Source organism: Amblyomma maculatum, chromosome 1, assembly GCF_055883805.1.
Source record: "Amblyomma maculatum isolate TAMU_Amacu chromosome 1, ASM5588380v1, whole genome shotgun sequence".
NCBI classification, from domain to species: Eukaryota; Metazoa; Arthropoda; class Arachnida; order Ixodida; family Ixodidae; genus Amblyomma; species Amblyomma maculatum.
This window is the reverse complement of record NC_139344.1, coordinates 97198431-97215255: the sequence shown is the minus strand read 5'-3', so window position 1 is coordinate 97215255 and position 16825 is coordinate 97198431.

Here is a 16825-nt window from a genome sequence, read left to right as displayed (position 1 = left end):
GGGTTAATTGCAGCAAGGCAATAGTGGGCAGTAGAGAAGGCAGCACTCGGAACAGCCATGGATTTGGATTTGAAGTCGTTGCGCACACCGAAATTGCTGGAGCTTGCGAAGGAGTTGGGTCTGGATTTGTCAGACAAACTCAGAAAACCAGAAGTGTTAAAGGCTATTCTTGCGTTGGAAGCTGAAGATGACGAGCTTTTGGAATGCCTTGAGATCATTGACGACCGTCAAGAGGAACGTGAACGTCATGAGAAAGAAGAACGTGAACGTCACGAGAAAGGAACGTGAACGTCACGAGAAAGAGGATCGTGAACGTAGGGAACGTTACGAGAAAGAGGACGCCCGCGTAAGGAAACTGATGCAGCTGGAGATTTCAGCACATAGAATGAGCGTGGAAAGGATTAAAGCTTGCAATGCCATTCAGTGTAACGGTTCAATACCGCGAGATGGTCCGCCACCGTTGCTCATTGCCTAGGATGTGGCCGAGTATTTGGCAGACTTCGAGAATGTCTGCAGAAGTAAACGTTTCGAGCGAGATAGTTGGGCGAATATGTTGGTAGCTCTTCTCTCCGCTGAAGCGTCGGAAGAAATCAAGCGATTGGTTGGCGACCGCTTGAAAAATTACGATGCGCTAAGAGTCATTGCTGATATGATATCGGATAACGCCTCAGGATCGTCGGAAAAGATATGAGAGCGAGAAACATTGTAACACGACGTACTTTGATTTGGCGTATCAGTTGAAAGCCTCTGTAAGCGAATGGCTAGACAGTGCGGAAGTTCCGGAGCAAATCGAACTTGCACCGGAGTGTGAGGCACAGCTTGGGGAAGCGGCCGAGAAACGTGACCGCAGTAGTGAGCCGACCGATCCTCGAACAGAAGAGCATCGTGTTACCTTGGTATAGCCACTAGCTGAGACGGTTAGCACAGGCTTAATCGGCAAGAAGTCCGAAGTGACGCCGTTAAGCGAGGTGAACTGCATGCCGGCCCAAGTAGCTGTAGGAGATACAGTTCCATCAAATGAGTGTGGGGAACTGGCAATAACTGAACCGCCTCTCAAGTTAGAAGCAGAAGCTGGTGTAGAGCATGGCGGAGAAGGAAACCAGCTAGGAAATGACAGAATTTCGGTTTCCGAAATCGACTGTGTCGTAGAGCAGGGACGCAGAAAAGCGAATTGCCAATCAGGGAAACTGCGCAGCCCGCGAGTTGTGATCAGCCAGGGCACACCGACGAGGAGTACGCGTATGCTGTAGAGAGCGAGACTTGCGAAGGCGACAGCGAGCGACCAGAGCAGACAGAATCGTTCGTGCCCCGATACCACGCTAGGTTGTGTTCACGAGAAAAGCAACCCCATTGCGAACGCGGACGTGGCACATATGGCCCTCACGCAATCCCAAGCGCCCCAGCGGTCGAAGGAGCCTGATTGATGCGCTGAGCGAGACGACACACTGAGTGGCGAGCCGCCAGAGCAAATCCCTAGAAGCGGGACTGACGCGACTGATGTCAGCCGTTGTTGTTCGGACTTGTCTGAAAGTGAGTCATGCGCTGCTGGCCGCGATGCAGACGCGGCACCGCACTTTGACCACTCAGACGACACCGGTGCCCTACTGGCTCCGCTTACCGCTAGCTTGCCAGAGCTCGCGCCGAAAGAAAGTAGGACTAGAGTATTCAGGTGCTGCCACCGAAAAACGCGGAAAGGCAGGCGCGAGAAAGAATGCTACCCATCGTAAGGAGAGCAAACTCAAACGATTGCAAAAAGAAAGCAGAAAGCCTGTGTTCTAGTGCTGCAGCAGAAGAAAGCGGAAAGGAAGGCGCGAGAAATAATGGAGCAAGTTGAAGCTATCGCGAAAAAGAAAGCGACTATCCCAAAGGCAAAAATGCGCCCGTGCAAAGAAAATGCATGACTGCATGGTGCGCAACCCGTAACGAGAGGGATAGGTTGTTTAGAAAAGTGAGCGACTCACGCTCATGTGTTTCTTTGCGCAGAAACAGGAAGGTACGGTTGTTCCGTGAAACGGACAGCCGAAGCTTTAGTGAAAAGGGTGATCTCAACGGTAACGCCGATGGCTCAAGTCGGAGCCCCTAACGTGAGAAGAAGCCTCTTTTCACTTCTTGGTGTTTTTCTTCCTGGCATAGGTTTTGAACATTTATATTCATTATCTTTGTTTAAAAGTGATGTTTTGAAAATGCAATTTTCAAATTTGTGGACGCGTTCCATGTGCTGCTGAGCTGCCCTTTAGTATAGATGGGGGCATAAGAGGGAACTAGCCTGGCATAGCTTAGTGAATATTGTGCCGTGCTTGCTGGCTGACCGGTTGAGTCTTTAGCGTGGTTTGTGACGTTGTGGGTTGTCAGCAAACTCTCCTGAAGACAAGTTGCAGAGTGCCTTGGAAACCGGACTTGCCAAGGACTTCTTCAGGCTGACTGGCTCAAGAGAAACAGAGTCGGACGACCCCGGCTAGCAGCAACATCCCGATCCCTCCAGAGAGCGGATGCAGTCCCTTGCCCTTCGGGATCTCCCTTCCCCGGCGGGGCAGTCTGTTTCGTTTCGCCACCGACAAGTGTGACAGCTGACGCGGCCACCGCATAGCAACAGGCAGAACCGCGAGCGGATCGGCCATTTCGGCGCCGTTCATCGGCCGCCCAACGCTTCCTCCCGCGGACAAGTCTCGACGTGATCCTGCCACGCGCCAAATGTGTGTGCGTGCATGTATGTGCAAACGCCGGCCAAGCCCGGAGCTCGAGGGAGAGTACGTCGCCCTCGCCCGTCTGCAGGAGGTGGAGGAGATGCGGTCGGACCACCTGCGATTGAGTCATCCCGTCTTCTCCAAACGTGTTTGGCTCTCCCTTCCCTGTGAGGGCTTCCCCCTTTCCCTGTGAGCTAGCAAACCTATAAAAAGCAGCGGCCGACTCCGCTGAGAGAGACTACTTTGACGCACCGTTGACACGACGCTAGACACCAGCTGTGTCAGAGTGTCTGTATTCTCTCCGGGTCAGCTTCTCTGCCCGTTTCTTCAATGTGTTGTAGTAAAGGTTGTTTCGTTAGAAGACGCGTCGTCTTTGCTGGGACCGTTGATGCCGTCCGCCGAGCCACGGAGCCGCCAGGCCAATGCTACCGAGGGGCCGCGCGCTGCATGTAATAACTGGTGGCAGCGGTGCGATACCACAGGCGCGCGCCTCAAACCTAATAATGTGGACCGGTCGAAACGGGCTGCACGTGAGCATGTTACAACACATTAGTGGGATATCTTTTTCTGTTTTTCTAGACGCCGCGGGTTTGGCAGCCGCTTGCTTTTGCAGCGTGAAACACGCACCTCGGGCGCACTAGACAACCGTATTCGTCTATGCGCCAAGCACTACCATTTCGTACGACTGTGAAAAGTAGTTTCGGTAATCATGCCCGTGTCTTAAATCCAATACACAATGGTAAATGCAACCTACGTACAAAATGTTTCAGAGAACGTATTTGCACAATAGCGTTCGTTATACATGCATTGCTCCTTCTCCCGTGCCCTCCGTCGCAGCATAAGCTTATCCTTCAAGTTCACAAGACTCCATAGCGCGCTAAGCAACCTTGCTGTTTTAGGTGATATCATATTCTGTGAGCTAGCTCCCAGTCAGAGGGACGTGCAGTAATGCTTTACATGATGCAAGTGACCCTTGTAAAGTCGATTAGGACTTCAAACGAACGGTTGCAGACACGCGTATACCTTGATTCCGTGCGCGTCTACGACGGTGCGCTGGCTGCAGAAGGGCACGCAACAACATGCTGGCATCATTCCGATTAGAGCTTGGAGCTAACAGCGACTGCTGTGATGTTAAAAATTGAAACAATCGCTTGTGAGCATTCCAATGCACCTTTCGGTGCATGCACGGGTCCTACGAAGGCGCACGTTGACAGCGTACTCGATGGGAGGCGTGGGTGGACTGAACAAAACATGGCCGCCGCGCACAGTTTCTGTTTTTTTCACTAAATGGCGCTAACTTTTGTAAAGCCTCTATTCTTTACATTTTCTTCCTTTTCTTTACGACCTTCAGTCGTAACTTCTTAAAGCAGGGCTCCTTTTCTACTGGGAGTTCATTCTCCTCACATTTTTTTACTTCTTGTTCCTCAAAGTTTTCTTTGAATTCTTTCATCGCAGTGCAGTCCTCGATTTCTTCCATATCTGAACTATCAGTCTAGGATCTGCGCTGCCGTTCTCCTCTGAGAAAAAGTCTTCCTCATCTTTCTCGGTGGGAGGGGGTTTCTCATCTTTCTCAGTGCGAATAACCTTCTTGGTAGTAGAGCCGTCGCTCGAATCCTGCTCTTGAATTCCTGGAAGAATGCTGTCTTCAGTTTCAGATCTATCTGAGCTTTCGGGCTCGCTGTTATTTGACAGCCTTTCCTCTAGGTCAGTCATGCACTCAGGCATGGTGCAATCTGACGTGGAGCTAGAATTCTGACCTTCCTCTTGAGGCGAAGAGCACATGCATGAGCCTTCTGGCTCGACAACTGCCGTTGCAGCTTCTGTGCAACCTGTCGTATCGGAGGGCACAATCTCATTTTCCTGAGAAATTTTAGCTCCAGTAAAGTCGTCTTCTGAAATTTGTGTTGTAGGAACACGCTGTTCCACAATCTCATTCTGGCTGCTGGAGCTAGTTTCTATAGCACCTGTGGCTGTCGAATCACTCGTTTCACTGTACCTCCTAATACAAGGAAACGTAACCTCCGGAAGCTCGGTGATACCTTTCAAACGCCGAACTTCAGCCAGCTTTTTGAGAAGGATATCTGTCTCTTTTAAGAATTCTTTTTCTGCCTGCTTCCTGAGCCATTCTTTCTCTCTTTCTGCTCGTTCCTTGAGCCCTTCTTTCTGTCTTTCGGCTCTCTTCCTGAGCCATTCTTTTTCTCTTTCTTCTTCTTGTCTCTTTGCCTCTGCTTGTTTCCTTTGCCATTCTCTCTGTCTTTCTTCTCGTTGCCTCTCTCCTTCTTCGCCTGTTCTAGAACCTCCCTTTCTTTTCGGTCCACCCATTCCCGCAGTTCAGCTCCTTTAAGACCTTTCTCTAGGCCCAACGCAATAATCTCCTTGAGATTCATCTTCAATCTGAACTGCCTAATGCTAACACATAGCACTCTCAATGGACCTTACACAACCGCTTCAGCGTGGTACCTCTCGCTATCGCTCTGCTGCTACACTGTTTACGACGTCTTCGTAAACTCTTCCCATTCGTTCTCCGTCCTATGAGCTTGAGTGCACCAAACGTCCTGTCGCGGACGCCAGAATAATTGTCACCCGTTAAGAATTATGAGGATTATTAACGATGCGCCCTTAATGTTGCGCGCACTCCCGCTCCCTCGCATGTCCTTGGGCTTGCCAGCAGCGGGTGATCCCCTGGAGTCCAGTCGAAGCACTAGCGAACGCGCTGCAACCACTGGATGACTGACTGACTGACTGCACAAGCGGCGCGGCCTCAATAAATAGGGCGCGCCGCGTCTGTCTGTTAAGGCGCGCTAAGGCTAGCGCGCACACACACTTAGCTTCGCTGGTTAGAGCGCTCCCGTTTCCTCCCGCCGAGCCGCGCGTCGTCATTGGCTAGGACCCGTAGAAAATACTGGAGAGCTCTGGCATATTCCAGACTGATGAACCACCGTCATCGCCGGGTGATGAGAAAGAGGGCGGCGGTGACGCGTACAAAGCTACGCGCTCTCTCGCGCGGGGAAAGAGGATTTTCTCGAGCTTTCCATGTGGAGACTTCCATGCGTCGCCGCACGGGCCTCGCGCCGCGCCGGCTTGATAAAAATGTGCGCCGATTTCGTGACACCCAGCCTGGTGACAGAAGCGCCACCGCATCGTGCTTGCGTCACAGATCGGTTTCGGTCTATAGATCTTCAACGCCCTTCGAATTCAACACACATTTGCAGGAAACACAGCCGAAAAAAATTTTCTTTGATAGGCGCAAGTGACCGCTACTCCCCAAGACAGATGTCTCTCTGCCTCGCTTCTTGGCATGCGCGTAGTCGCCGCCACCAGCTGCTGCGCCTTCTCTCTCTCGCAGTACAGCGCGACAACTGTGTCCGCCTCTCGCAGGGCGCAACACTCGCGTCCGCCCTCTCCTCCTCTCCAATAGCGACAACGCCGCTTTCAGCAATGCTGGACTGCGCCTCTGCTGCGCTTCCGCCCGCTTTCCACGGTGCTTCCGCTTATTCATGCTGCCTCGGCGGTACTCAATGGCATACGCGTAACGTTGCAAACGTCAGCGCCCATCTCGCGAGTCTACCTGCGGGGTTTTTCAGCCTCTTTAACCATGAAAGTGCCTGGTGATCTGTCTGCACGGTGAAAACCGCTCCGTCTAGGTACATGTCGAACTTTGACAATGCGAACATTATCGCCAGGGATTCCTTTTCGGTCACGGAGTAATTCCGCTCCGCCGATGTGAGCGTGCGCTAGTGAACGCGACAGAGCGCAGCTTGCCCTCGTGTTCCTGCAACAAAACAGCTCCTACACCGGCATCACTAGCATCTGCCTGCAAGACAAACTGCTTGTTCAGGTCGAGGAGGCACAAACTAGTGGCATTCGCTATCGCGTGAGCCAAGGCAACCAAAGCGTCGTTCTGTTCCTTACCCCAGACCCACTTCGAGCCTTTCCACAACAGCTGGTTCAACGGCCTTGCTAGCTCTGAACAACAAGGGATGAATGGTCTGTAGAAAACAACCATTCCCAAAAACCTCTGCAAGCTTTTCACGTCCGTCGGGCAGGGGTAGTTCAGAATTGCCTGCAGTTTGTCATCGTTCGGTCTCAAAGTGCCATAATCAACCACAAAGCCCAAGAGGTTCACTCTCTTTGATGCCAACTGCACTTATTTGGGTTGATCGTTAGACCCGCACGTCTCATTCTTTCAAGAACGGAATTCAGGTGAATGAGGTGTTCTTCGAACGACTGTGAGACTATCACGACGGCGTCGAGGTACGCCATCGCGTAGTTGAACCTTGCATCGCCCAGCACGATGTCCATCAATCTCATGAACGTGCTCGGTGCATTAGACAAGCCAAACGGGAGTCGAGTAAATTCGAAGAGCCCGCGGTGGCAGGTGAATGCGGTTTTCTGAATGTCCCACCTCAATCTGCAGGTACCCTCTGCTTGCATCCCGGACTGTGAAGAACTTTGCGTTCCCTAACGCGTACATCACAGCCTCGATCGACTGGAAGGTGTACGCATCCATAGGAATCAGTGAGTTGAGCTTTCGATAATCAACACACAACCCGACCGAACCATCTTTCTTTGGCGCTAGAACCACTGGGGACGCCCAGGGACTTTGTGAGGGTCTCACCTCGCCGGTATCAATCATCTCGTCAAGGGCGCTGACGAGAAGCTGTCTCTTATGCGCGCTTATACCTGAAAGCGCGCATAAGAGACACTTATACCTGAAAACGCGGGCCATACCTGAAAGGGCGCGCATCATCCGTTTCGATGTCGTGCTGAAACACGTCGGTTCTGCCTGGTTTCTCTGTGAAGCAATCCGAAAACGGCAGTAAAGTTTCCACAAGCCTTCGGCGCTGACTACCGTGTCCTGAGAAAGACGCGATAATTGCTTCTAATGGGCCACCTTTCAGCGTCGCGGGGGCGCCGTCTGCCATACGAGCGTGGATGCTCGCCCGCTGGGCGGTGCATTCCTGCCTGAGTGCTCTAACAAAGGGAACGAGGGGGGTGAAGAGGCTGTAGCGATAGCCGTTCTCCCCCAGGTCGAGCACAATGCCTTCGCTCGAAAGAAAATCTCTTCCCAGATTAACTAGTATGGCTAAGCCGGGCAGGTAGGCGAAGCGATGCCTCCGCTTTCTGCCGTCAAAGCGCACCACGAGACGCACTGCTCCCTCCGCTTTTGCCGTCCCGGCTGCTAAGCTCAAAGGTGTTTTGACTGGTCTGACACGTATGTTACATCTACGGCAGGCCTCGAACACGTCGTCACTGACAAGCGACAGCATTGAGCCAGTGTCAACGAGTGCAGGGTAGTTTTGACCAGCTAGCAGCACTAGCATAAAAGGACTTAAGCGCGACAACATTTCTTGCGCTCTACAGGCCTCTGCGCCGCTGGTGCGGTCGCCCTGTGACGCGGCGTGGGATTACATTTCCCATTTTCCGCCGTGGCTACCACGAAATTCTCCCTGCCGACGGCGACAGGCTGGAGCTACCAATTATCGACGTCGGCGGTCCTCGTTTCCCTGCATACGCCTTGCTTGACACTCGCGTACCACGTAGCCCGGCTGTTTGCAATTCCAGCAAAACCGATCGTTCACCTGCCGCGCGGTCGGGGGATTCTACGTTCCCCGAAGGGGTTGGGGACGTCTTTCCCGTTTTTCCGCGTCTATGCGGACGTCGCTGACGAGCCCAGATCGATGCCGCTGCTCGAAAGCGTAGGGGTCAAGAGCGCGAGGAATAGCGGAGCCTTCCGCTGGCCTTTCCTGACCTACCGTCATTACATCTGCGCGTCTGGCTCGTGGCGCGGAGTCTTGGCCACCGGCCCAGGCGCATCGCGACTCTAGCAATTCGGCTGGCCTGGGTGGTGGCTCTTAGCGCAATTCAGCGAGTAAATCCGCCTGCACTATACCTTCGCTTCCTGTGCTAGGGCCTCGAGGTTTCCAAAACCACGTCCCCGCAATTACGGCTTGAAGCGCGGATGGCACTGCCTGATCGCACGGGCGACCTGTTCAAGATCGGTTGCCGTGTGATCTGCCTTCTTGTAGAGCTGCATTGCGCGTACATACTCAAGGAGGCTCTCCTCTGGCTGCTGTGTGCGCAACGCGAGCTCCTCAAGCATCCGGCGCTCGCAATCGGGCGGCAAGAACTCGGCACGGAAGCGATCTGTGAAGTCTGCCATCGACTGGAAGGCCAGTTGGCAGCGTCTCCATCGCGCCGCGCTCTCAACAAGTGCTACGGAAATCACCTGCGCTAGCACCACATCGTCTGGGGAACCCAGTGCCGTCTGATAATCCTCGAGTTCTTTTAAGAACTCGGGGACTGACTTCACGTTCGTGTAGCCGTAAAAGGAGGGGACCTCTGCATTTATCCGCGGACGCGAGACTGTCGCCGCAGCTGCGGCTTGTTTGGCGCTAGCCACCGAACCGAGCTGACGGGTGAGCACAGACAACATTGCGGTCATGTGCTGCATAAGAGCGGCTGCGTCAGGCACCTGTGCGGGCTCTGCCGCGTCCCTTGCCTGACTCTCGGATGCACCGGCATCCGAAGCGGCGGTCCTATCTGCCACTTCTTTTCTCGGCGGCATTATCACTAAACATCAAAGGCCGGGCGGGAGGTACAGAACAACTGCACGCGCACGACTACCACCTAGCCCGCGCCAGGAGGCTAGTCACAAAGGCTAATCGCGGCGATAACACTTCGTAAAGCTAACATATGCAAAAAATAAGAATTCATACACAAACCGCCCGACACTAAAAAACACACACATAACCAAAAACAAAATTACAACACTGTACAAACATCACTATACTACATTCCGCCTCATCTGCACACACGATAGCCCTAAAGTCAAAATGGCGTCGCGCCTATCACAAAAAGGACCGACCCGTCGTGAGCCTTGCCCTGCGCTCCCACGTCCGCAGAGAAATCGTCCACATGGGTGCTGATTCAGCCCCAGTTGGGTGCCATTTTGTGGGTGATTCCTCTGCCCGAGGAAGACGCAAGACAAACACACACAGCGGGCCGTGGTAGAAACATCTTTTATCTAGCTCACTTCAGAAAGGGTCCGTCCATGGCGGTGCAGGAGGTCGTCGTTGGCCTCCCTGCCGCATGCCGCAGGGAATCCAGGAGCCCAATAGTGGAGAGGCGACGGCGTGCGCCATCCTTTATAGCCCCCGCGCGGTAGCGGTTATCCCAAAACGAGCGGGGAGAGAGAAGAGGATAAAGCGGCGGCGCATCGGTAGCCGGGGGAAAAGCGCTCCCTTAAATGTGGCTGGCGTGGTCTTCACAAGGTAACTGCCCTACTTCACGATGGACACTTCTACCAGGCTGTAAGGAGAGAAAGCGCATTTGGGGCACAAGAAAAAAAAAGAGTATAATTGAGTGGAGGGCTGAAGAAAAAGTTGCTCCACTTGAGGATCTCCGAAGTGCATGTCATGACATACATGACATCACAGTATACGGGTACCTTTGCTGTGCAATGTCAGTACGCGTTAAAGCTTCCCAGGCGGCCGAAGTTAGTAAAGGAACAGCCTATTGCCGGGGGCGAGTATAAATATATTGACATAATCTAGTAACGAGGTATGAACTCCCGGCTTAGGCGGGAATTTTTATATTGGTCAAAAATGTCAGGCGACCTAGGTCTGAACAGATGATGTCATGCTGCCCTTTCACTGCGGCTAACATGGCAGCTACCTGGTGTACCTGAAGTGAATATACATGCTATAACTACACCACAGCCTCATATCATATCATATATCATAGCATTCTTTTTTGGCATGAAAATTAATCATGTATGTCCACCCGATACCGCTACAAAGGGACTGGCCTAGAGAGCATCATCATCATCATAGAATGGCATACATTTATCATACTAACTATATATCGTGCCCACGATATCAGGGTACGCAGACTGATAACATTAAATTCATTTTTTATATACCTTTGAGAAAACGAGACTATCCTAAGGAAAATAAAATTTAAATTGTTCTTCTGAGGGGCGCAAGAAGAATACAGTACAAACGTCAGTAGGTTGTCCCTTTAACGGGCACTGAGCCCTGGCATCACGTGGCACGAGGAGGCCTTCTTCTTCACTGGTTGCAAATAGTGTGTGCACCCGTGCCATCGTCTCACGCTCTCCGAGCAGCGCGTGTTCGTGTTGCAACCATCTGTCACAATAACGCCTTTTGTGGTGAACTCAAAATAATGGGTTCCCAACTGAACCCTTCATGGTTGCATTCGGATGGAGACAACTATGAGAGGCGTCTTGGGGCCTGCAAAGATTCTGCCACGAAGCGGGCGCCCCTCCTAGACGTCGTGAAGAATTTCTAAAGAACCAAGCTACCAGGTAAGCTGCACCATTGAGTGGCCGGATACTGTGTTGTTCACCCCATCACCCTACTACCTGCAGGTGGGTATGGCATGCTGGGATGCAAGCAATGAGAGCAGTGGTCGAGGCCAAATGGAGTTCTTCCAAAGGTTGGTGGCCAGCGCCGTAGAGACCCTCCCCTTGGCCACTCATACGGAGGACCAAGACGTGACCGTCCTGCCTGTTTCGTTTGGCATGCTGGTGTGACCTGAAAAATTTGTCGGTCACGAGCTCTTGTCGGGGTGGCTGCTGAAAAGCCGCCGCAACTACCATCTAGATGCGACCTTCCAGCACAACCATCGATTTCTGCATCACCTGTACCTAAACCATTACGGCGCCTACTCGCAGCAAGTTGTTATCCCGTGTGGATTTGTAGCGGCTTAAGTCATTTTCAAGGTGTGTGCCAACGAGCAGACGTGCTTGCTTGAACGTTTCATGCGCCCAAAAATTCCGACTATATTTTTGGGTGACGGGACGAACGACTTACCGCAATTCCCGACAGTGAAGCAGCGGTGGTCCTCCTTCACTGGGAGCTCTACCTTAGTCTCGGCTGCCCATATCGGCTCCATATATGGTGACCGAATCTTCAAGCTGGTTATCTGGAACTCCTAACAGGCGAGGCGCATGACTGGATGGCACTCACAGCACTGTACCATAGGTTCAATGCTAAGTTTTCTTTTGCTCACTTAGAGACGAGAATATCGTGTCATCCGAAGACGACAGCCTGGTCAAGCTTTCGTTCACACAGAACTTTCACTCGTCGCGGGACAACATCTTAAAAGCAGCCGTTCCCCACTGCATGCTTACGCGAGTTGAGTTCCTGGCGCCTTCTACCAGCCAGCTTCACGACCACGGGACGTGGATGTACGCGGTGGACGACGAGTGCATGTGCGCAGCTACGATCCGCTATTGGATGGACGGCTTCGAGGACATCTGCAGTGTGGTCTGGCGCATGACTCTTATGGCCCACTGATTTTCTTCGGCAGAGAGGTCATCCGTATGAAGCCTAAATGAGGACATCGACACCTCAAACATGGTTGAGAGAGCCCACTCTGGCAGCGACAAGACGTTGGTCCTTCCGCTTGCTGCTTTTAGCTTTCCACCAGAATGCTGTGAGCCTCCTCTGGAGCAACTGCTCGTGGGCCGTGCCCGCAACATGATCGACATTGCCGAGACACAACAAGCAAGCTCCAATATGAATAGATTTATTAAAGCACGCCGATTTTATTAATTGTTTATTTTGGCAACCATAATAAAGCGTATGTTTAGCGTGAAAGCATGGGCTTTTTTGTCTTACTTGTTTTAACTTGGTGTAATTGATGTTCTTGCACAATATTTACCTGCTAAAGCTTTCTGTGGTGTTATGACCGGGCTTCTAGCCGCGATTACCGCGGCTCGTACAGCAGTCGAGGCGCCCAGCAGTCGTACAGGCGTACGACTGCTGAGCGCCTCGTACGCCTGCGCCTCGTACGCCTGGGCGACTGCTGGGCGACTGCGTACGTACAGGGCGTACAGCAGTCGAGGCGTGAGAGGGTTCCGGCGAACGCCTGATGTCCCTCAGCGCCGGGCAAGCCCCTCTCTCTCTCTCTTTCTGGTCACTGTGTTGTAGGAGAGGGGGATGGGATACCGTTCACGACTCGTGCCGGCCTGTAGCAGCGGCGGCACTCTTGGCGACCAGAGGGTATGGGGTGAAGGGAAGGTTTGGGAAGGGGTAGAGAGGGATGGGAGGCGCAAGCAAAGTCCGCAGAAGTCTGAAGGGCCGCTACGGGGAAAACACCAGAGGGCTATCCAGGGTGCCCGCGAAACAAACCACAAAAGCAGTCCCTCCCGGCAAGTCCGAACCAAGTGCAGGGTCGGTTTCAATGCGAGCAGCGAGCTGCTCGACGAGCATCCTAGATTTGGGAGGGAGCCAGAACGGTCTGGGAGGCCCGGCTGTTAACCCGGAAGCGACACTCCGGTTGTGTGACGAAAGGGCTGCAACACAGGAGAAACTGCAGTAAGCTGGCGCGTCAACGAGGCCGGGCGGCAGCAGGAGGTAACCGCTGGAAGACCACTGCCGAGGCAGCGGCACGGCGGTTGACGCTGGTTACCGCCGGGAAAGCGGCGTATCAGGGGCCCACGAACAGTGATGTCCACAGGAGTCTGACTGAGGCCAGGTGGACTGCGCCCCCAAGGGCAGTAGGCCACCTTGTCGAGGGAATCGGGCGGCAGTGGGAGGGGCCACAGTCTCGACGATCTCTCCGACAACCGGCCGAGCGCCTCCTTTCATGGGCCAGAAAGCCGCTGACATTCAAACTGGCCAAGGCAGCGGCCGGCGCGCTCTCCTCTGTCCCTCGCAACGCAAAAGATACGCTGCGGAAAACAAGAGCGCTCGCTATTGGGCATTTTGGGCCGCCACCGGCTGCAATTGCCTCCGGATAGTTCAGTTCGAATGCCAGCGGCTTTCTGGCCCATAGCAGAAGGCGCTCGGCTCGCGGTCGAAGCGACCGTCGGGACCGTCGTGAGCGTCATCGCATGCAGTGCTGCTCGCCTGGAATGGATGTGGCGGAGTCTTCCTGGCCGTCGCGGTCAGCGAAAGGAGCCTTGACATCCCAGCAGCATGGCGCGTGACAGTGACTATAGGCAGCACAAAGTGGACTATAAAGTGGGTCCGATGTAGGCAACCCAGGACAGCCCCGGTGGGCTCAATGTGGGTGCTGCAACGAGGACCGACGTATGTCTGAAGTGGGCTGCCGACGAAAGCCCCAATGGGCCACACTTGGGACCGATGCAGGCAACCCTTGTGGGATTTCCCACATTTTTTCTACATTGCCGCTAACTCTCCCCGGTGGTCCTACTTTGGACAGATTCGGGCGGCCGCTCTGGATGAACGTTTATTTTTTATTTCGGTCAGACCCTCAGATAATGACCAGATAATGTCATAAAACCGATGCAGGTTCTACAGCATCAAGCCCCACATGAGCTTGTCCTCATTATTCTGATAGGGGTCCGACGCAGATAACTGTTCGGAAACCCGAGTCCGAGTTCTCGCACTGAATATTTATGGACATAAATAAGTAAATATTTTATACGTTTCAGCCATTTCCAAACAGCTACAATATTAAATTCCACAATAAATCATAATATAACACTCTTGTCTCTATGTAACACAACCTTTCTGAGCCCAAGATATGGTGCACACGAAACAGGCGGCACTTCCACTCCCACTCTCTTCTTCTTCGTCCAACTACCTACGAGTTCCTCATCTTCATTTACCATATGGACTGTAACATTTGCCTAGGCCCCTTTCGCAAACGAAGCCTCCGGGCGAGTCAAGTGTTGTCACAAGAGTGGCATTTTTTCAAACGGGCAACATGTGTAACCTCAGTTTTTGCCGAACGTCGTCCACTGGCCGTAAGGCGTGCAATCCGGTAGTTAAGTTCGCCGAGTCGTTCTAAGATCACGTATGGTCCAGTGTAGCGTGCCAGCATTTTCTGGTGTAAGCCACGCTTTTTCATTGGTTTCCAAAACCAGACTCGGTCACCGGGGAAGTAGATGATCTGGCGATGGTGGTCGTCATAGCGAGCTTTTGATCGCTCTTGTGCTGCCATAGTCCTCAGTCAGGCTATTCGCCGCGCTTCTTCGGCCAAGCAAAGGGTTTCGGCTAAGCATGGGTCGTCTTCAGTAGAAAATGGGAGGATGGTGTCGAGGGGAGCGGACGTACAAGAGGAAGAATTGACTGTATCATGTAGTCTCATGCCTGGCAGTGTTGAAGGTGTATGTGATGAACGGAAGAACACAGTCCCAGTTTTTATGGTCCGATGCGACGTACATTGAAAGCATATTCGTGAGAGTTCTGTTCGTGCGTTCAGTTAAATCATTTGTCTGAGGGTGATAAGGGGTCGAATGTCTGAAATCAGATGCACATAAACGGAGAAGTTTTTCAATTACATCGGCAGTAAACTGGCGACCTCTGTCACTAATTACAACTCTCGGGGGAACATGCCGCAAGATGACTGAATGCAGCATAAACAGGGAAACTTGGTATGCTGTAGCGGCGGGAAGAGCGGCTGTCTCACCGTAGCGAGTAAGATGGTCCACACATAGAACAATCCAACGAATGCCCCCTTGTGACTTTGGAAAGAGACCCAAAAGGTCGACTCCGACTTTCTCAAACGGAGCCTTGGGCGGCGCTACAGGGTGAAGCATTCCGCCCTTACAAAAAAGCTTAATGAGTTTCTGATTAAATGGAAATTACATTCCTCATCATGCACATTAACATTTCTATACATTTTCTTGATGCATTTTTGATGAGTTTCACAAGAAAGTTGGCCACCGTGTTTCTGGTTGGTACCTAATGTGTGCATTTCTTGTGTGTTGTTCATGAGTGTTGACCGATGAGCACTTTTGGATAAAAAGTAAAAGCTAAAACGTAGCGAAGCACCTCAACTACATTAAAAAAAGCTAAAAAATAAAAAAAAATTAAAACTAAGCGAAAAAAAACTGCACCTCTGACAGGATTCGAACTCGGTACCTCTTACTCCGTAGCCTTCTACGCTAACCACTCGGGGAACTGGTAATGTCGGTAACGTATTTGCTTCTTATGTCTGGACTGCATTCATAAGATTGGGACATAATGTTTCGAAGCATGTTTCGAAGTGTACAGGCGATTGCGGCTGCTCTAACAATTACAACTTCTTGACCATTAGAACTTGCATCTAATGTTCTAGATACCTATGCGCACTATTTTGTCCACTGCAGTCATTTTAACATGTCGAGTTTGGCATCGCTGGCAAATTTATCAGCGCTGGCTCTTCGGTGGTTGCTACCTTGGGCGTAATTTTCGCTGAACACGGAGCTGTAGCACGAACCTTTAAGGAAAAAAAGTGCGACCAAGCTTCAATACCGGCAAGCGCAGCAGCGCCAACACTATTTTACTGGTAACTAAATCTTATTTGTATCTAAACATTTCGGGAAGCGTTGCGATGACTGAGGGCTCGGCTAATCTATACGCAGAGCAAGAAGGAGCTCGAAAGCTTAAGAAACACGCAAAATATCATGCATTATAAAGAAGGCATTGCTTCTCGTGCCCTGGTCGCGCACATGCTCCCAGGACGGTCCAGTTCCGAGTCAACGCACGGCTCGGGTTACGTCCGCGCGTCGTCGTCGGCGCAGGCCGGGGTACCCCTGCTGGTCTCTCCAAAATGGCCTGCTCGCAGGTGCAAGGAGGCATTGGAAATGGAGCGGCCTTGCGTCCGTTAGCTTGGAGGCGGTGTGGCAGTGCGTCGGTTCGCGTACACAACAATATCCTTGCCCGTAACACCCTCAACCATATTGTCCACCCACAGCACCCATTCGCTTGGCAAGAAGTGATTTGCAATGGCACAAACACCCAAGACGCAGGGTGTAAGCGTGTTTTGAATGAAACAAATGTCCAAAAAGTTGTTTTTGTTTTTACAGTGCATGCTAAACAGAAATGAAAACATAGTAAAGAATATACATAGTAAAGAATATACATTCGCTTAGTGATGTATAATTTCCCTCATTTGAGAAAGTCAATGTATTTCCACATTAGCTCCTATACAAAAATACTGTTTTGTTTTCCAAGTACAAAACTTCTTGCGTAATCTCAAATGAAAGTCTGTTGCGGATCTCATGTTAAAACACATAAAAATTGTTTCTTAGGCAACATCCTACATATGCTAATCAGAAAGGAAAACATAGGGCTCTGAAAGTGTGCAGTTAACAAAGAAATAATATATATTCACTTAGTGATGTATTTGAGAAAGTCAATGTATTTCCACATTAGATC